Genomic DNA, 20,088 nt, shown 5'->3' on the forward strand with positions numbered 1-20,088 from the left:
TGAAGACGTATGCTTTCTTCCAATTCATTAAATCGGGCTAATATGAATCAGGTGAATTGAGTTCTGCTTTTGGAAACTGGGTTAAGAAGGGGTGCACCGGTCCTGGAGGTACTGCAATACCAGGTCAATGCGTGGAGTGGACAGAGCAAGCTCTTTTTCCATCTCCCTGTTCTAAAAATCCATTTAATATATGGTCCCCAGATAGGGGACGTATCAGATATTAAACTGATAAGAACAGATAAGATTTCATCCGCAAATTTCAGAAACGGTCATCGGCCACCACTCAAAAGCGCAGTGCCGCAGGTGATTGCCTCCCGAGCCCAGGAACCACCAGCCAAAAGGGGACGTAAGCACCAAAAGGCGCAACAATCCCCAAGGCCGGCGGTTGTGCAAGCCCGGGCCCCTCCCAGCCAAAACCAAGGCAAACCCAATGAAGGGACTACACTTGATCTTAGCCAAAAGGCCGAGAAGCGATAACCAGAATTGGTTTGGGCCTCGAGTGGCACCCTGGCCTATGCCGGACACATCTTAGGGAGAGAGAGCGAGAGGGAGACAAACCCACGCCTACAGAAGACATTTTGTCACCCAAGCCAACCCTTGAAAAGGCTGCTTTGCAGAGCAAAAACAAGAAGAATGGTGCGTTTTGCAGTCGCCGCCCACTGCAAGGAATCTGAATAACTCCTCCTTTAGGGCGCAAGCAACTCCCCTCCCCCTTGCAGTCTTTCCAATTCACGATACAAAAAGACGGACAGGACAGGTTGCCTGACTTTCCGTCACTGCCACCCTTTGCCATCCTTACCCGTAGAAAGCCCTTTCATCATCCCCAAACCCTAATCTTTTCCCTTTCCTTCCCAGCCCCCAAACCCTGCCCTCTGTACCCTTCTCACCACCCGCATTTCTTCTCCTGTCATCCCCCTACCACCCGGGAAAAAAAGAACTTGCCCCCTCCTTCCACTAGCCCACCCTCCCACCCAAAGAACAACTTCTGCTGCGCAGCTTGTTTTCTAGGCAGCAGCGCTATTGTGATGTCAGCGGGGGCATTGTGACAAGCCGCCAGTGTTCCGTCTCTTCATGTTGTGCACAGTTCAAACGGAAAATACATCAACAGGCGACTACAGAAAAGCTTACTAACAAAGGTTAGAGGGGGGCTTTCTCAGAGGGCTTTTTACAGTTTTTCTATTCCCAATTAGCCGTTTAAGTGTACTTATTGAAAGTAGTAATTCTTTCATAGGCCGCCCTTTCTTAGTATTTGACGTTCCTTATATTGCGGATGCCAATTCTAGATCTTTTCACACCTGTGGTCACTGCAGCAGCAGCAGGTGAATCCACTTTGTCCAAAAGGGATCTATTCCATTCAATTGCAAATGATCTAGATAAGATGGAGAACAAGATACTGCAGCAAGGGAAATAGTCGAGTTGGTCAGGTTGAGTGGTGATGAGTTTGCTATTTGGATGAATAAAGAAAGTAAAAAGTGTGAACGATAAAAAACAAAAGGAGGAAGTGTGAAAAGTGAATGGGCCAAATTGAGGTGCATATGAAGACGTATGCTTTCTTCCAATTCATTAAATCGGGCTAATATGAATCAGGTGAATTGAGTTCTGCTTTTGGAAACTGGGTTAAGAAGGGGTGCACCGGTCCTGGAGGTACTGCAATACCAGGTCAATGCGTGGAGTGGACAGAGCAAGCTCTTTTTCCATCTCCCTGTTCTAAAAATCCATTTAATATATGGTCCCCAGATAGGGGACGTATCAGATATTAAACTGATAAGAACAGATTTTTTTTTTTTTTTTTTTTTTTGAAGGATGAGTTTGAAAATAATAAAGTGACCGCCTCTCGTTGCCCAGGTAACTGTCCGTCACAAGAGGGCTATGACATCCTACGATGCACACTCCCCCAAGGCCAGCAGTTGTGCAATACCCTGGCATCTTTCAGCACCAACCAAGGTAGTACCCTCCCAAACTACACTTGATCTTAGCCAAAAGGCCGAGAAGCGATAACCAGAATTGGTTTGGGCCTCGAGTGGCACCCTGGCCTATGCCGGACACATCTTAGGGAGAGAGAGCGAGAGGGAGACAAACCCACGCCTACAGAAGACATTTTGTCACCCAAGCCAACCCTTGAAAAGGCTGCTTTGCAGAGCAAAAACAAGAAGAATGGTGCATTTTGCAGTCGCCGCCCACTGCAAGGAATCTGAATAACTCCTCCTTTAGGGCGCAAGCAACTCCCCTCCCCCTTGCAGTCTTTCCAATTCACGATACAAAAAGACGGACAGGACAGGTTGCCTGACTTTCCGTCACTGCCACCCTTTGCCATCCTTACCCGTAGAAAGCCCTTTCATCATCCCCAAACCCTAATCTTTTCCCTTTCCTTCCCAGCCCCCAAACCCTGCCCTCTGTACCCTTCTCACCACCCGCATTTCTTCTCCTGTCATCCCCCTACCACCCGGGAAAAAAAGAACTTGCCCCCTCCTTCCACTAGCCCACCCTCCCACCCAAAGAACAACTTCTGCTGCGCAGCTTGTTTTCTAGGCAGCAGCGCTATTGTGATGTCAGCGGGGGCATTGTGACAAGCCGCCAGTGTTTCGTCTCTTCATGTTGTGCACAGTTCAAACGGAAAATACATCAACAGGCGACTACAGAAAAGCTTACTAACAAAGGTTAGAGGGGGGCTTTCTCAGAGGGCTTTTTACAGTTTTTCTATTCCCAATTAGCCGTTTAAGTGTACTTATTGAAAGTAGTAATTCTTTCATAGGCCGCCCTTTCTTAGTATTTGACGTTCCTTATATTGCGGATGCCAATTCTAGATCTTATCACACCTGTGGTCACTGCAGCAGCAGCAGGTGAATCCACTTTGTCCAAAAGGGATCTATTCCATTCAATTGCAAATGATCTAGATAAGACGGAGAACAAGATACTGCAGCAAGGGACATAGTCGAGTTGGTCAGGTTGAGTGGTGATGAGTTTGCTATTTGGATGAATAAAGAAAGTAAAAAGTGTGAACGATAAAAAACAAAAGGAGGAAGTGTGAAAAGTGAATGGGCCAAATTGAGGTGCATATGAAGACGTATGCTTTCTTCCAATTCATTAAATCGGGCTAATATGAATCAGGTGAATTGAGTTCTGGTTTTGGAAACTGGGTTAAGAAGGGGTGCACCGGTCCTGGAGGTACTGCAATACCAGGTCAATGCGTGGAGTGGACAGAGCAAGCTCTTTTTCCATCTCCCTGTTCTAAAAATCCATTTAATATATGGTCCCCAGATAGGGGACGTATCAGATATTAAACTGATAAGAACAGATTTTTTTTTTTTTTATTTTTGTTTGAAGGATGAGTTTGAAAATAATAAAGTGACCGCCTCTCGTTGCCCAGGTAACTGTCCGTCACAAGAGGGCTATGACATCCTACGATGCACACTCCCCCAAGGCCAGCAGTTGTGCAATACCCTGGCACCTTTCAGCACCAACCAAGGTAGTACCCTCCCAAACTACACTTGATCTTAGCCAAAAGGCCGAGAAGCGATAACCAGAATTGGTTTGGGCCTCGAGTGGCACCCTGGCCTATGCCGGACACATCTTAGGGAGAGAGAGCGAGAGGGAGACAAACCCACGCCTACAGAAGACATTTTGTCACCCAAGCCAACCCTTGAAAAGGCTGCTTTGCAGAGCAAAAACAAGAAGAATGGTGCGTTTTGCAGTCGCCGCCCACTGCAAGGAATCTGAATAACTCCTCCTTTAGGGCGCAAGCAACTCCCCTCCCCCTTGCAGTCTTTCCAATTCACGATACAAAAAGACGGACAGGACAGGTTGCCTGACTTTCCGTCACTGCCACCCTTTGCCATCCTTACCCGTAGAAAGCCCTTTCATCATCCCCAAACCCTAATCTTTTCCCTTTCCTTCCCAGCCCCCAAACCCTGCCCTCTGTACCCTTCTCACCACCCGCATTTCTTCTCCTGTCATCCCCCTACCACCCGGGAAAAAAAGAACTTGCCCCCTCCTTCCACTAGCCCACCCTCCCACCCAAAGAACAACTTCTGCTGCGCAGCTTGTTTTCTAGGCAGCAGCGCTATTGTGATGTCAGCGGGGGCATTGTGACAAGCCGCCAGTGTTCCGTCTCTTCATGTTGTGCACAGTTCAAACGGAAAATACATCAACAGGCGACTACAGAAAAGCTTACTAACAAAGGTTAGAGGGGGGCTTTCTCAGAGGGCTTTTTACAGTTTTTCTATTCCCAATTAGCCGTTTAAGTGTACTTATTGAAAGTAGTAATTCTTTCATAGGCCGCCCTTTCTTAGTATTTGACGTTCCTTATATTGCGGATGCCAATTCTAGATCTTATCACACCTGTGGTCACTGCAGCAGCAGCAGGTGAATCCACTTTGTCCAAAAGGGATCTATTCCATTCAATTGCAAATGATCTAGATAAGACGGAGAACAAGATACTGCAGCAAGGGACATAGTCGAGTTGGTCAGGTTGAGTGGTGATGAGTTTGCTATTTGGATGAATAAAGAAAGTAAAAAGTGTGAACGATAAAAAACAAAAGGAGGAAGTGTGAAAAGTGAATGGGCCAAATTGAGGTGCATATGAAGACGTATGCTTTCTTCCAATTCATTAAATCGGGCTAATATGAATCAGGTGAATTGAGTTCTGCTTTTGGAAACTGGGTTAAGAAGGGGTGCACCGGTCCTGGAGGTACTGCAATACCAGGTCAATGCGTGGAGTGGACAGAGCAAGCTCTTTTTCCATCTCCCTGTTCTAAAAATCCATTTAATATATGGTCCCCAGATAGGGGACGTATCAGATATTAAACTGATAAGAACAGATTTTTTTTTTTTTTGAAGGATGAGTTTGAAAATAATAAAGTGATCGCCTCACGTTGCCCAGGTAACTGTCCGGCACAAGAGGGCTATGACATCCTACGATGCACACTCCCCCAAGGCCAGCAGTTGTGCAATACCCTGGCACCTTTCAGCACCAACCAAGGTAGTACCCTCCCAAACTACACTTGATCTTAGCCAATAGGCCGAGAAGCGATAACCAGAATTGGTTTGGGCCTCGAGTGGCACTCTGGCCTATGCCGGACACATCTTAGGGAGAGAGAGCGAGAGGGAGACAAACCCACGCCTACAGAAGACATTTTGTCACCCAAGCCAACCCTTGAAAAGGCTGCTTTGCAGAGCAAAAACAAGAAGAATGGTGCGTTTTGCAGTCGCCGCCCACTGCAAGGAATCTGAATAACTCCTCCTTTAGGGCGCAAGCAACTCCCCTCCCCCTTGCAGTCTTTCCAATTCACGATACAAAAAGACGGACAGGACAGGTTGCCTGACTTTCCGTCACTGCCACCCTTTGCCATCCTTACCCGTAGAAAGCCCTTTCATCATCCCCAAACCCTAATCTTTTCCCTTTCCTTCCCAGCCCCCAAACCCTGCCCTCTGTACCCTTCTCACCACCCGCATTTCTTCTCCTGTCATCCCCCTACCACCCGGGAAAAAAAGAACTTGCCCCCTCCTTCCACTAGCCCACCCTCCCACCCAAAGAACAACTTCTGCTGCGCAGCTTGTTTTCTAGGCAGCAGCGCTATTGTGATGTCAGCGGGGGCATTGTGACAAGCCGCCAGTGTTCCGTCTCTTCATGTTGTGCACAGTTCAAACGGAAAATACATCAACAGGCGACTACAGAAAAGCTTACTAACAAAGGTTAGAGGGGGGCTTTCTCAGAGGGCTTTTTACAGTTTTTCTATTCCCAATTAGCCGTTTAAGTGTACTTATTGAAAGTAGTAATTCTTTCATAGGCCGCCCTTTCTTAGTATTTGACGTTCCTTATATTGCGGATGCCAATTCTAGATCTTATCACACCTGTGGTCACTGCAGCAGCAGCAGGTGAATCCACTTTGTCCAAAAGGGATCTATTCCATTCAATTGCAAATGATCTAGATAAGACGGAGAACAAGATACTGCAGCAAGGGACATAGTCGAGTTGGTCAGGTTGAGTGGTGATGAGTTTGCTATTTGGATGAATAAAGAAAGTAAAAAGTGTGAACGATAAAAAACAAAAGGAGGAAGTGTGAAAAGTGAATGGGCCAAATTGAGGTGCATATGAAGACGTATGCTTTCTTCCAATTCATTAAATCGGGCTAATATGAATCAGGTGAATTGAGTTCTGCTTTTGGAAACTGGGTTAAGAAGGGGTGCACCGGTCCTGGAGGTACTGCAATACCAGGTCAATGCGTGGAGTGGACAGAGCAAGCTCTTTTTCCATCTCCCTGTTCTAAAAATCCATTTAATATATGGTCCCCAGATAGGGGACGTATCAGATATTAAACTGATAAGAACAGATTTTTGATTTAATGAAGCTTTCCAAAGCACCACAAAAAATGCATGACCGAAGTCACACCAAAAACAGTGCAAAGGCTAGGATTCGTGTGGACCCCACCGTGAGGAGAAGGTCCCCAAAAATCAACCCCGTCCCTCCGAGCCAGAAGGCCACAGCAAGGGTCAGGGATCTTCGGTGCTCCCCCAAGCCGAAGCCTGGTTGAGCCTTGTCGTTGCTCCCAGCGTCCACCCAGGCATCTTACCCAAGTGGAGTAGAGAGCTACTAGTTGTTGATTTCGCAGCCGAAACTGCCCGGACCGTCAACCGGTGTTGGTTTCTCAGCCCAAGGCTAACCGGACCTCCAACCGGGTGTTGGTTTCTCAGCCGAAGCTGACCCAGACCTCCAACCGGGTGTTGGTTTCTCAGCCGAAGCTGACCCAGACCTCCAACCGGGTGTTAGTTTCTCAGCCCAAAGCTGACCAGACCTCCGACCGGGATTATAAAAATTTCCCTTCCTAGCCAGAAGGCCGGGATAGGGTAATATGCTCAAAAAGTATGAAAAGGCAAGGTACGGTGTGCTACAGAGCCCAAGGCTTGCCGGGGTCCCAAGCCAGCAAGCTCAGACTCACTCCAGGGTCGTCAGTCCTGGGGCACGTTGTACCATAGCCCCCCACCCTTACTCAGTCTAATAGCCTCGATCCTGGTAGGGCCATGTTTTCCTCTAGATGAATATACTATCCACCCAGAGTACTAACAAGCGCAACCTTCCAGTGTGCATTGTATCATTGTACTAAGGTGGCCTGGAGCTTAAACCACCTCTTCGAACAACACTACACTTGATCTTAGCCAAAAGGCCGAGAAGCGATAACCAGAATTGGTTAGGGCCTCGAGTGGCACCCTGGCCTATGCCGGACACATCTTAGGGAGAGAGAGCGAGAGGGAGACAAACCCACGCCTACAGAAGACATTTTGTCACCCAAGCCAACCCTTGAAAAGGCTGCTTTGCAGAGCAAAAACAAGAAGAATGGTGCGTTTTGCAGTCGCCGCCCACTGCAAGGAATCTGAATAACTCCTCCTTTAGGGCGCAAGCAACTCCCCTCCCCCTTGCAGTCTTTCCAATTCACGATACAAAAAGACGGACAGGACAGGTTGCCTGACTTTCCGTCACTGCCACCCTTTGCCATCCTTACCCGTAGAAAGCCCTTTCATCATCCCCAAACCCTAATCTTTTCCCTTTCCTTCCCAGCCCCCAAACCCTGCCCTCTGTACCCTTCTCACCACCCGCATTTCTTCTCCTGTCATCCCCCTACCACCCGGGAAAAAAAGAACTTGCCCCCTCCTTCCACTAGCCCACCCTCCCACCCAAAGAACAACTTCTGCTGCGCAGCTTGTTTTCTAGGCAGCAGCGCTATTGTGATGTCAGCGGGGGCATTGTGACAAGCCGCCAGTGTTCCGTCTCTTCATGTTGTGCACAGTTCAAACGGAAAATACATCAACAGGCGACTACAGAAAAGCTTACTAACAAAGGTTAGAGGGGGGCTTTCTCAGAGGGCTTTTTACAGTTTTTCTATTCCCAATTAGCCGTTTAAGTGTACTTATTGAAAGTAGTAATTCTTTCATAGGCCGCCCTTTCTTAGTATTTGACGTTCCTTATATTGCGGATGCCAATTCTAGATCTTATCACACCTGTGGTCACTGCAGCAGCAGCAGGTGAATCCACTTTGTCCAAAAGGGATCTATTCCATTCAATTGCAAATGATCTAGATAAGACGGAGAACAAGATACTGCAGCAAGGGACATAGTCGAGTTGGTCAGGTTGAGTGGTGATGAGTTTGCTATTTGGATGAATAAAGAAAGTAAAAAGTGTGAACGATAAAAAACAAAAGGAGGAAGTGTGAAAAGTGAATGGGCCAAATTGAGGTGCATATGAAGACGTATGCTTTCTTCCAATTCATTAAATCGGGCTAATATGAATCAGGTGAATTGAGTTCTGCTTTTGGAAACTGGGTTAAGAAGGGGTGCACCGGTCCTGGAGGTACTGCAATACCAGGTCAATGCGTGGAGTGGACAGAGCAAGCTCTTTTTCCATCTCCCTGTTCTAAAAATCCATTTAATATATGGTCCCCAGATAGGGGACGTATCAGATATTAAACTGATAAGAACAGATTTTTGATTTAATGAAGCTTTCCAAAGCACCACAAAAAATGCATGACCGAAGTCACACCAAAAACAGTGCAAAGGCTAGGATTCGTGTGGACCCCACCGTGAGGAGAAGGTCCCCAAAAATCAACCCCGTCCCTCCGAGCCAGAAGGCCACAGCAAGGGTCAGGGATCTTCGGTGCTCCCCCAAGCCGAAGCCTGGTTGAGCCTTGTCGTTGCTCCCAGCGTCCACCCAGGCATCTTACCCAAGTGGAGTAGAGAGCTACTAGTTGTTGGTTTCGCAGCCGAAACTGCCCGGACCGTCAACCGGTGTTGGTTTCTCAGCCCAAGGCTAACCGGACCTCCAACCGGGTGTTGGTTTCTCAGCCGAAGCTGACCCAGACCTCCAACCGGGTGTTGGTTTCTCAGCCGAAGCTGACCCAGACCTCCAACCGGGTGTTAGTTTCTCAGCCCAAAGCTGACCAGACCTCCGACCGGGATTATAAAAATTTCCCTTCCTAGCCAGAAGGCCGGGATAGGGTAATATGCTCAAAAAGTATGAAAAGGCAAGGTACGGTGTGCTACAGAGCCCAAGGCTTGCCGGGGTCCCAAGCCAGCAAGCTCAGACTCACTCCAGGGTCGTCAGTCCTGGGGCACGTTGTACCATAGCCCCCCACCCTTACTCAGTCTAATAGCCTCGATCCTGGTAGGGCCATGTTTTCCTCTAGATGAATATACTATCCACCCAGAGTACTAGCAAGCGCAACCTTCCAGTGTGCATTGTATCATTGTACTAAGGTGGCCTGGAGCTTAAACCACCTCTTCGAACAACACTACACTTGATCTTAGCCAAAAGGCCGAGAAGCGATAACCAGAATTGGTTAGGGCCTCGAGTGGCACCCTGGCCTATGCCGGACACATCTTAGGGAGAGAGAGCGAGAGGGAGACAAACCCACGCCTACAGAAGACATTTTGTCACCCAAGCCAACCCTTGAAAAGGCTGCTTTGCAGAGCAAAAACAAGAAGAATGGTGCGTTTTGCAGTCGCCGCCCACTGCAAGGAATCTGAATAACTCCTCCTTTAGGGCGCAAGCAACTCCCCTCCCCCTTGCAGTCTTTCCAATTCACGATACAAAAAGACGGACAGGACAGGTTGCCTGACTTTCCGTCACTGCCACCCTTTGCCATCCTTACCCGTAGAAAGCCCTTTCATCATCCCCAAACCCTAATCTTTTCCCTTTCCTTCCCAGCCCCCAAACCCTGCCCTCTGTACCCTTCTCACCACCCGCATTTCTTCTCCTGTCATCCCCCTACCACCCGGGAAAAAAAGAACTTGCCCCCTCCTTCCACTAGCCCACCCTCCCACCCAAAGAACAACTTCTGCTGCGCAGCTTGTTTTCTAGGCAGCAGCGCTATTGTGATGTCAGCGGGGGCATTGTGACAAGCCGCCAGTGTTCCGTCTCTTCATGTTGTGCACAGTTCAAACGGAAAATACATCAACAGGCGACTACAGAAAAGCTTACTAACAAAGGTTAGAGGGGGGCTTTCTCAGAGGGCTTTTTACAGTTTTTCTATTCCCAATTAGCCGTTTAAGTGTACTTATTGAAAGTAGTAATTCTTTCATAGGCCGCCCTTTCTTAGTATTTGACGTTCCTTATATTGCGGATGCCAATTCTAGATCTTATCACACCTGTGGTCACTGCAGCAGCAGCAGGTGAATCCACTTTGTCCAAAAGGGATCTATTCCATTCAATTGCAAATGATCTAGATAAGACGGAGAACAAGATACTGCAGCAAGGGACATAGTCGAGTTGGTCAGGTTGAGTGGTGATGAGTTTGCTATTTGGATGAATAAAGAAAGTAAAAAGTGTGAACGATAAAAAACAAAAGGAGGAAGTGTGAAAAGTGAATGGGCCAAATTGAGGTGCATATGAAGACGTATGCTTTCTTCCAATTCATTAAATCGGGCTAATATGAATCAGGTGAATTGAGTTCTGCTTTTGGAAACTGGGTTAAGAAGGGGTGCACCGGTCCTGGAGGTACTGCAATACCAGGTCAATGCGTGGAGTGGACAGAGCAAGCTCTTTTTCCATCTCCCTGTTCTAAAAATCCATTTAATATATGGTCCCCAGATAGGGGACGTATCAGATATTAAACTGATAAGAACAGATTTTTTTTTTTTTTTTTTTGAAGGATGAGTTTGAAAATAATAAAGTGACCGCCTCTCGTTGCCCAGGTAACTGTCCGTCACAAGAGGGCTATGACATCCTACGATGCACACTCCCCCAAGGCCAGCAGTTGTGCAATACCCTGGCACCTTTCAGCACCAACCAAGGTAGTACCCTCCCAAACTACACTTGATCTTAGCCAAAAGGCCGAGAAGGGATAACCAGAATTGGTTTGGGCCTCGAGTGGCACCCTGGCCTATGCCGGACACATCTTAGGGAGAGAGAGCGAGAGGGAGACAAACCCACGCCTACAGAAGACATTTTGTCACCCAAGCCAACCCTTGAAAAGGCTGCTTTGCAGAGCAAAAACAAGAAGAATGGTGCGTTTTGCAGTCGCCGCCCACTGCAAGGAATCTGAATAACTCCTCCTTTAGGGCGCAAGCAACTCCCCTCCCCCTTGCAGTCTTTCCAATTCACGATACAAAAAGACGGACAGGACAGGTTGCCTGACTTTCCGTCACTGCCACCCTTTGCCATCCTTACCCGTAGAAAGCCCTTTCATCATCCCCAAACCCTAATCTTTTCCCTTTCCTTCCCAGCCCCCAAACCCTGCCCTCTGTACCCTTCTCACCACCCGCATTTCTTCTCCTGTCATCCCCCTACCACCCGGGAAAAAAAGAACTTGCCCCCTCCTTCCACTAGCCCACCCTCCCACCCAAAGAACAACTTCTGCTGCGCAGCTTGTTTTCTAGGCAGCAGCGCTATTGTGATGTCAGCGGGGGCATTGTGACAAGCCGCCAGTATTCCGTCTCTTCATGTTGTGCACAGTTCAAACGGAAAATACATCAACAGGCGACTACAGAAAAGCTTACTAACAAAGGTTAGAGGGGGGCTTTCTCAGAGGGCTTTTTACAGTTTTTCTATTCCCAATTAGCCGTTTAAGTGTACTTATTGAAAGTAGTAATTCTTTCATAGGCCGCCCTTTCTTAGTATTTGACGTTCCTTATATTGCGGATGCCAATTCTAGATCTTATCACACCTGTGGTCACTGCAGCAGCAGCAGGTGAATCCACTTTGTCCAAAAGGGATCTATTCCATTCAATTGCAAATGATCTAGATAAGACGGAGAACAAGATACTGCAGCAAGGGACATAGTCGAGTTGGTCAGGTTGAGTGGTGATGAGTTTGCTATTTGGATGAATAAAGAAAGTAAAAAGTGTGAACGATAAAAAACAAAAGGAGGAAGTGTGAAAAGTGAATGGGCCAAATTGAGGTGCATATGAAGACGTATGCTTTCTTCCAATTCATTAAATCGGGCTAATATGAATCAGGTGAATTGAGTTCTGCTTTTGGAAACTGGGTTAAGAAGGGGTGCACCGGTCCTGGAGGTACTGCAATACCAGGTCAATGCGTGGAGTGGACAGAGCAAGCTCTTTTTCCATCTCCCTGTTCTAAAAATCCATTTAATATATGGTCCCCAGATAGGGGACGTATCAGATATTAAACTGATAAGAACAGATTTTTTTTTTTTTTGAAGGATGAGTTTGAAAATAATAAAGTGATCGCCTCACGTTGCCCAGGTAACTGTCCGGCACAAGAGGGCTATGACCTCCTACGATGCACACTCCCCCAAGGCCAGCAGTTGTGTAATACCCTGGCACCTTTCAGCACCAACCAAGGTAGTACCCTCCCAAACTACACTTGATCTTAGCCAAAAGGCCGAGAAGCGATAACCAGAATTGGTTTGGGCCTCGAGTGGCACTCTGGCCTATGCCGGACACATCTTAGGGAGAGAGAGCGAGAGGGAGACAAACCCACGCCTACAGAAGACATTTTGTCACCCAAGCCAACCCTTGAAAAGGCTGCTTTGCAGAGCAAAAACAAGAAGAATGGTGCGTTTTGCAGTCGCCGCCCACTGCAAGGAATCTGAATAACTCCTCCTTTAGGGCGCAAGCAACTCCCCTCCCCCTTGCAGTCTTTCCAATTCACGATACAAAAAGACGGACAGGACAGGTTGCCTGACTTTCCGTCACTGCCACCCTTTGCCATCCTTACCCGTAGAAAGCCCTTTCATCATCCCCAAACCCTAATCTTTTCCCTTTCCTTCCCAGCCCCCAAACCCTGCCCTCTGTACCCTTCTCACCACCCGCATTTCTTCTCCTGTCATCCCCCTACCACCCGGGAAAAAAAGAACTTGCCCCCTCCTTCCACTAGCCCACCCTCCCACCCAAAGAACAACTTCTGCTGCGCAGCTTGTTTTCTAGGCAGCAGCGCTCTTGTGATGTCAGCGGGGGCATTGTGACAAGCCGCCAGTGTTCCGTCTCTTCATGTTGTGCACAGTTCAAACGGAAAATACATCAACAGGCGACTACAGAAAAGCTTACTAACAAAGGTTAGAGGGGGGCTTTCTCAGAGGGCTTTTTACAGTTTTTCTATTCCCAATTAGCCGTTTAAGTGTACTTATTGAAAGTAGTAATTCTTTCATAGGCCGCCCTTTCTTAGTATTTGACGTTCCTTATATTGCGGATGCCAATTCTAGATCTTATCACACCTGTGGTCACTGCAGCAGCAGCAGGTGAATCCACTTTGTCCAAAAGGGATCTATTCCATTCAATTGCAAATGATCTAGATAAGACGGAGAACAAGATACTGCAGCAAGGGACATAGTCGAGTTGGTCAGGTTGAGTGGTGATGAGTTTGCTATTTGGATGAATAAAGAAAGTAAAAAGTGTGAACGATAAAAAACAAAAGGAGGAAGTGTGAAAAGTGAATGGGCCAAATTGAGGTGCATATGAAGACGTATGCTTTCTTCCAATTCATTAAATCGGGCTAATATGAATCAGGTGAATTGAGTTCTGCTTTTGGAAACTGGGTTAAGAAGGGGTGCACCGGTCCTGGAGGTACTGCAATACCAGGTCAATGCGTGGAGTGGACAGAGCAAGCTCTTTTTCCATCTCCCTGTTCTAAAAATCCATTTAATATATGGTCCCCAGATAGGGGACGTATCAGATATTAAACTGATAAGAACAGATTTTTGATTTAATGAAGCTTTCCAAAGCACCACAAAAAATGCATGACCGAAGTCACACCAAAAACTGTGCAAAGGCTAGGATTCGTGTGGACCCCACCGTGAGGAGAAGGTCCCCAAAAATCAACCCCGTCCCTCCGAGCCAGAAGGCCACAGCAAGGGTCAGGGATCTTCGGTGCTCCCCCAAGCCGAAGCCTGGTTGAGCCTTGTCGTTGCTCCCAGCGTCCACCCAGGCATCTTACCCAAGTGGAGTAGAGAGCTACTAGTTGTTGGTTTCGCAGCCGAAACTGCCCGGACCGTCAACCGGTGTTGGTTTCTCAGCCCAAGGCTAACCGGACCTCCAACCGGGTGTTGGTTTCTCAGCCGAAGCTGACCCAGACCTCCAACCGGGTGTTGGTTTCTCAGCCGAAGCTGACCCAGACCTCCAACCGGGTGTTAGTTTCTCAGCCCAAAGCTGACCAGATCTCCGACCGGGATTATAAAAATTTCCCTTCCTAGCCAGAAGGCCGGGATAGGGTAATATGCTCAAAAAGTATGAAAAGGCAAGGTACGGTGTGCTACAGAGCCCAAGGCTTGCCGGGGTCCCAAGCCAGCAAGCTCAGACTCACTCCAGGGTCGTCAGTCCTGGGGCACGTTGTACCATAGCCCCCCACCCTTACTCAGTCTAATAGCCTCGATCCTGGTAGGGCCATGTTTTCCTCTAGATGAATATACTATCCACCCAGAGTACTAGCAAGCGCAACCTTCCAGTGTGCATTGTATCATTGTACTAAGGTGGCCTGGAGCTTAAACCATCTCTTCGAACAACACTACACTTGATCTTAGGCAAAAGGCCGAGAAGCGATAACCAGAATTGGTTAGGGCCTCGAGTGGCACCCTGGCCTATGCCGGACACATCTTAGGGAGAGAGAGCGAGAGGGAGACAAACCCACGCCTACAGAAGACATTTTGTCACCCAAGCCAACCCTTGAAAAGGCTGCTTTGCAGAGCAAAAACAAGAAGAATGGTGCGTTTTGCAGTCGCCGCCCACTGCAAGGAATCTGAATAACTCCTCCTTTAGGGCGCAAGCAACTCCCCTCCCCCTTGCAGTCTTTCCAATTCACGATACAAAAAGACGGACAGGACAGGTTGCCTGACTTTCCGTCACTGCCACCCTTTGCCATCCTTACCCGTAGAAAGCCCTTTCATCATCCCCAAACCCTAATCTTTTCCCTTTCCTTCCCAGCCCCCAAACCCTGCCCTCTGTACCCTTCTCACCACCCGCATTTCTTCTCCTGTCATCACCCTACCACCCGGGAAAAAAAGAACTTGCCCCCTCCTTCCACTAGCCCACCCTCCCACCCAAAGAACAACTTCTGCTGCGCAGCTTGTTTTCTAGGCAGCAGCGCTATTGTGATGTCAGCGGGGGCATTGTGACAAGCCGCCAGTGTTCCGTCTCTTCATGTTGTGCACAGTTCAAACGGAAAATACATCAACAGGCGACTACAGAAAAGCTTACTAACAAAGGTTAGAGGGGGGCTTTCTCAGAGGGCTTTTTACAGTTTTTCTATTCCCAATTAGCCGTTTAAGTGTACTTATTGAAAGTAGTAATTCTTTCATAGGCCGCCCTTTCTTAGTATTTGACGTTCCTTATATTGCGGATGCCAATTCTAGATCTTATCACACCTGTGGTCACTGCAGCAGCAGCAGGTGAATCCACTTTGTCCAAAAGGGATCTATTCCATTCAATTGCAAATGATCTAGATAAGACGGAGAACAAGATACTGCAGCAAGGGACATAGTCGAGTTGGTCAGGTTGAGTGGTGATGAGTTTGCTATTTGGATGAATAAAGAAAGTAAAAAGTGTGAACGATAAAAAACAAAAGGAGGAAGTGTGAAAAGTGAATGGGCCAAATTGAGGTGCATATGAAGACGTATGCTTTCTTCCAATTCATTAAATCGGGCTAATATGAATCAGGTGAATTGAGTTCTGCTTTTGGAAACTGGGTTAAGAAGGGGTGCACCGGTCCTGGAGGTACTGCAATACCAGGTCAATGCGTGGAGTGGACAGAGCAAGCTCTTTTTCCATCTCCCTGTTCTAAAAATCCATTTAATATATGGTCCCCAGATAGGGGACGTATCAGATATTAAACTGATAAGACCAGATTTTTTTTTTTTTTTTTTGAAGGATGAGTTTGAAAATAATAAAGTGACCGCCTCTCGTTGCCCAGGTAACTGTCCGTCACAAGAGGGCTATGACATCCTACGATGCACACTCCCCCAAGGCCAGCAGTTGTGCAATACCCTGGCACCTTTCAGCACCAACCAAGGTAGTACCCTCCCAAACTACACTTGATCTTAACCAAAAGGCCGAGAAGGGATAACCAGAATTGGTTTGGGCCTCGAGTGGCACCCTGGCCTATGCCGGACACATCTTAGGGAGAGAGAGCGAGAGGGAGACAAACCCACGCCTACAGAAGACATTTTGTCACCCAAGCCAACCCTTGAAAAGGCTGCTTTGCAGAGCAAAAACAAGAAGAATGGTGCGTTTTGCAGTCGCCGCCCACTGCAAGGAATCTGAATAACTCCTCCTTTAGGGCGCAAGCAACTCCCCTCCCCCTTGCAGTCTTTCCAATTCACGATACAAAAAGACGGACAGGACAGGTTGCCTGACTTTCCGTCACTGCCACCCTTTGCCATCCTTACCCGTAGAAAGCCCTTTCATCATCCCCAAACCCTAATCTTTTCCCTTTCCTTCCCAGCCCCCAAACCCTGCCCTCTGTACCCTTCTCACCACCCGCATTTCTTCTCCTGTCATCCCCCTACCACCCGGGAAAAAAAGAACTTGCCCCCTCCTTCCACTAGCCCACCCTCCCACCCAAAGAACAACTTCTGCTGCGCAGCTTGTTTTCTAGGCAGCAGCGCTATTGTGATGTCAGCGGGGGCATTGTGACAAGCCGCCAGTGTTCCGTCTCTTCATGTTGTGCACAGTTCAAACGGAAAATACATCAACAGGCGACTACAGAAAAGCTTACTAACAAAGGTTAGAGGGGGGCTTTCTCAGAGGGCTTTTTACAGTTTTTCTATTCCCAATTAGCCGTTTAAGTGTACTTATTGAAAGTAGTAATTCTTTCATAGGCCGCCCTTTCTTAGTATTTGACGTTCCTTATATTGCGGATGCCAATTCTAGATCTTATCACACCTGTGGTCACTGCAGCAGCAGCAGGTGAATCCACTTTGTCCAAAAGGGATCTATTCCATTCAATTGCAAATGATCTAGATAAGACGGAGAACAAGATACTGCGCAAGGGACATAGTCGAGTTGGTCAGGTTGAGTGGTGATGAGTTTGCTATTTGGATGAATAAAGAAAGTAAAAAGTGTGAACGATAAAAAACAAAAGGAGGAAGTGTGAAAAGTGAATGGGCCAAATTGAGGTGCATATGAAGACGTATGCTTTCTTCCAATTCATTAAATCGGGCTAATATGAATCAGGTGAATTGAGTTCTGCTTTTGGAAACTGGGTTAAGAAGGGGTGCACTGGTCCTGGAGGTACTGCAATACCAGGTCAATGCGTGGAGTGGACAGAGCAAGCTCTTTTTCCATCTCCCTGTTCTAAAAATCCATTTAATATATGGTCCCCAGATAGGGGACGTATCAGATATTAAACTGATAAGAACAGATTTTTTTTTTTTAATTTGGCTACCCCCTCTTAGGGGTAAAACCAGTTTATTTTAAAATTTAACAAGATTTACAGCGAATGAAATTTATAATAACATATATGTAAAAGCAATAAAACATGTACAAACATTTAAATGAAAGAATTCCATTGGCTGGCAAGCCATTTTTTGGACACAGTTACGTCCTTTTTCTTGTCAATTAAAAAATAAATATACATTTCGCTAATACATAATTTTAAAACATCATTCACTGATAAAATATCTTGTTTAAAAATAGCAATGTTCCGTGCTTTCCAGAGAGCTGACTTGGCACAGTTCAGTGTCTTCCAAGCCATTATTTTTTGGTCCGGTGTTGGGCATTCCACAAGTCCGTACAATATGGCATGATAGTCCAAGTCCTTGAGGCCTGCCATCTTTTCCAACAGGGGGCAAAGTCTTCTCCAGAACCGTTTTGCAAACCAACAAGTCCATAATATATGCTTTACAGTCTCTTGTTCTTGGCATCCGGATCTTGGGCAGATGGCAGACCTCACAAATCCTTTTCTATACTGGAATGCCCGGCAAGGAAGACACTGGTGCGCACAGCTCCAAGCCAGATCTCTCTGTTCATTAAAAAGATAAAAGACACTAATTAATTTCCAAATACATTTACTTTTATCATCATCAAATCTGTTAATACTGCATATTGCCTCATCATTACGTAGTTCCTTTATTAGTTTCTTACTATTAGTTAATTCCTCTACTTTTTTCTTACTTAGGCTAAAATCAGACACTATTTTCCTTAAAATCTCATAATGCGCTGGCAGGTTAAAAGCATGGGGGAGAGATAAAACAATTTCAAACCATCCAAACTTTCTCATAAAGAAACCTGTGTTAAAACGCATAAAATAGGACCAATAGTGATCTTTAAAAATGGCATTAAAACAGTAACAGAAAAAATGGATTAAAAGAAACCTATTAAAATCAGGAAAATCTTTACCACCATTTGTCTTTTGTTTTATGACAATCTCTCTTTTCAGCTTCTCCATTTTAGAGCCCCAGAAAAAGGTAAAACAATTTTTAGTAATTTTCTTTAAAACATTCACAGGTGGGGGGAAAACAAGACTGAGATACAATAAAAGGGGTACAATCACCATTTTTAAAATCAATACTTTACCCTCCATTGTCAGTTTTCTCATGTTCCACATGCATATTTTCATATTAACTTTCTGAGCAACTGAGTCCCAACTACTACCACCATCATTTTGCTCACTGAATGTTACACCTAAAATAGTAAGGGACTCAGTTACAGCAATGGAAACATCAGTTAAAAGCATTCCCCCCACATTTAAAATATTACATTTATTAAAATTTATCTTAAAACCTGAGGACAAACAAAAGGGTTGAATACGATCAATAGCTCTTGTCAGCGAAGGGGCGTCACGACAGAGGAATGCCACGTCATCCATGTAACCTACTACCTTGGCCTCCACTCCTTTGCCCCCAGGTAGAGGTACACCACGGATCCTCTCATTTCGCCGTATAGCACACAGTAAGGGTTCAAGTGCACAGATAAAAAGTAGTGGGGACAAGGGGCACCCCTGCTTCACCCCTGATTTTAAAAGCACATCCTGTGACTTAAAACCATTTACTAAAATCTTACTTGTGCAATCAGTATAAAACGCCTTAAGAGATAATAAAAACCCGTCTGGTATGCCCATCTTTTCTAAAACTTTAAAAAGGTAAAAATGTGAGACACGATCAAATGCTTTTTCAAAATCAATTGATAAAATCGCCATTTTCCCTTTTCTGCTCTTGACATCCTCCATACAATCTTTTACTAGATTCAGGTTATCCCATATACTCCTTCCTGGCACTCCGCATACTTGGTTTGAATGCACAATTTTGCTAATTACCGTTTTAAGTCGATTTGCACAGATTTTGGCCATTATTTTATAATCACAGTTTAGAAGGGTAATGGGCCTCCAATTCTCCAGCTTTGATTTGTCACCTTTTTTGAATAACAATGAGACTTCTCCTTTCTTCCATGAATTAAGTAAAATCTTATTGTTAAAAACCTCAGTAAAAAGAGAAAACAAATCATCTTTTAAAATGTCATAAAAACTCACATAAAACTCTATGGGGATGCCATCAGGACCAGGAACTTTACCGCTTTTAAAACTCTTAATAGTTTCTAAAATCTCTTGATGGGTTAAAACTTGGGATAAAAACTCTTGGGAGGTCGGGTCTAAAACACAGTTTAGTTCTTCTAATGAATCATTCAGTAAATTTTGATCAACTGTTTTCTCATTAAAAAGATTAGTAAAATATTCCTCCACTTTTCCCAACATAGTTGTTATATTCTTTTCCCCATCAATATTATCAAATATTACCTTTTCCTTTTTATTTTTCATGAAGAAATAACGGGAGCATTTTTCATCTTTTTCTATATTTTTGACTCTGGAGCGGAAAATAATTTCTTTACCTTTTTGCTCTATCCATTTTGCTATTTCCTCTTTTAATTTTAAAATATCATTATCCACCTCCAAACCATTATCTTTAAATTTAATCAATGTCTGTAACCGGGTATTTAGGGCTTTATACACCTCATATCTTTCTTTGGCTTTATGTATACTTTTTTTAATAAAAAAATCTCTTATTTTTACCTTCATCCTCTCCCACCATGCACTTATAGAAAGATTAGGGCTTTTATCCTTCCTACATTTTTGATAAAATGTAATAAAATCTGATAAAATCTGTGGGTCATTTAAAAGGGACACATTCATTTTCCAAGTTTTCTTACCACACTTCT

General features: G+C 45.8%; 11 non-coding genes across 11 annotated transcripts; all 11 read right to left on the reverse strand.

Moving 5' to 3' along the window:
* Nucleotides 1-86: 86 nt before the first annotated feature.
* On the reverse strand, nt 87-270 carry LOC142293233 (U2 spliceosomal RNA). The gene has a single exon (XR_012751216.1). It is a non-coding gene; the product is annotated as a U2 spliceosomal RNA (small nuclear RNA).
* A 1,352-nt stretch (nt 271-1,622) lies between these two features.
* Nucleotides 1,623-1,820, reverse strand: LOC142292603 (U2 spliceosomal RNA). Its single transcript, XR_012750738.1, has one exon. It is a non-coding gene; the product is annotated as a U2 spliceosomal RNA (small nuclear RNA).
* A 1,323-nt stretch (nt 1,821-3,143) lies between these two features.
* LOC142292606 (U2 spliceosomal RNA) lies at nt 3,144-3,342 on the reverse strand. The gene has a single exon (XR_012750741.1). It is a non-coding gene; the product is annotated as a U2 spliceosomal RNA (small nuclear RNA).
* A 1,323-nt stretch (nt 3,343-4,665) lies between these two features.
* Nucleotides 4,666-4,854, reverse strand: LOC142292549 (U2 spliceosomal RNA). Its single transcript, XR_012750695.1, has one exon. It is a non-coding gene; the product is annotated as a U2 spliceosomal RNA (small nuclear RNA).
* A 1,323-nt stretch (nt 4,855-6,177) lies between these two features.
* Nucleotides 6,178-6,370, reverse strand: LOC142293155 (U2 spliceosomal RNA). The gene has a single exon (XR_012751148.1). It is a non-coding gene; the product is annotated as a U2 spliceosomal RNA (small nuclear RNA).
* A 1,949-nt stretch (nt 6,371-8,319) lies between these two features.
* Nucleotides 8,320-8,512, reverse strand: LOC142293156 (U2 spliceosomal RNA). Its single transcript, XR_012751149.1, has one exon. It is a non-coding gene; the product is annotated as a U2 spliceosomal RNA (small nuclear RNA).
* A 1,949-nt stretch (nt 8,513-10,461) lies between these two features.
* On the reverse strand, nt 10,462-10,655 carry LOC142292591 (U2 spliceosomal RNA). Its single transcript, XR_012750729.1, has one exon. It is a non-coding gene; the product is annotated as a U2 spliceosomal RNA (small nuclear RNA).
* Nucleotides 10,656-11,978: 1,323 nt separating this feature from the next.
* Nucleotides 11,979-12,175, reverse strand: LOC142292460 (U2 spliceosomal RNA). Its single transcript, XR_012750620.1, has one exon. It is a non-coding gene; the product is annotated as a U2 spliceosomal RNA (small nuclear RNA).
* A 1,315-nt stretch (nt 12,176-13,490) lies between these two features.
* Nucleotides 13,491-13,683, reverse strand: LOC142293157 (U2 spliceosomal RNA). The gene has a single exon (XR_012751150.1). It is a non-coding gene; the product is annotated as a U2 spliceosomal RNA (small nuclear RNA).
* A 1,949-nt stretch (nt 13,684-15,632) lies between these two features.
* On the reverse strand, nt 15,633-15,825 carry LOC142292650 (U2 spliceosomal RNA). The gene has a single exon (XR_012750770.1). It is a non-coding gene; the product is annotated as a U2 spliceosomal RNA (small nuclear RNA).
* A 1,322-nt stretch (nt 15,826-17,147) lies between these two features.
* LOC142292572 (U2 spliceosomal RNA) lies at nt 17,148-17,346 on the reverse strand. Its single transcript, XR_012750711.1, has one exon. It is a non-coding gene; the product is annotated as a U2 spliceosomal RNA (small nuclear RNA).
* Nucleotides 17,347-20,088: the final 2,742 nt, after the last annotated feature.

The sequence above is a fragment of the Anomaloglossus baeobatrachus genome, chromosome 2, assembly GCF_048569485.1.
Source record: "Anomaloglossus baeobatrachus isolate aAnoBae1 chromosome 2, aAnoBae1.hap1, whole genome shotgun sequence".
Lineage (NCBI taxonomy): Eukaryota > Metazoa > Chordata > Amphibia > Anura > Aromobatidae > Anomaloglossus > Anomaloglossus baeobatrachus.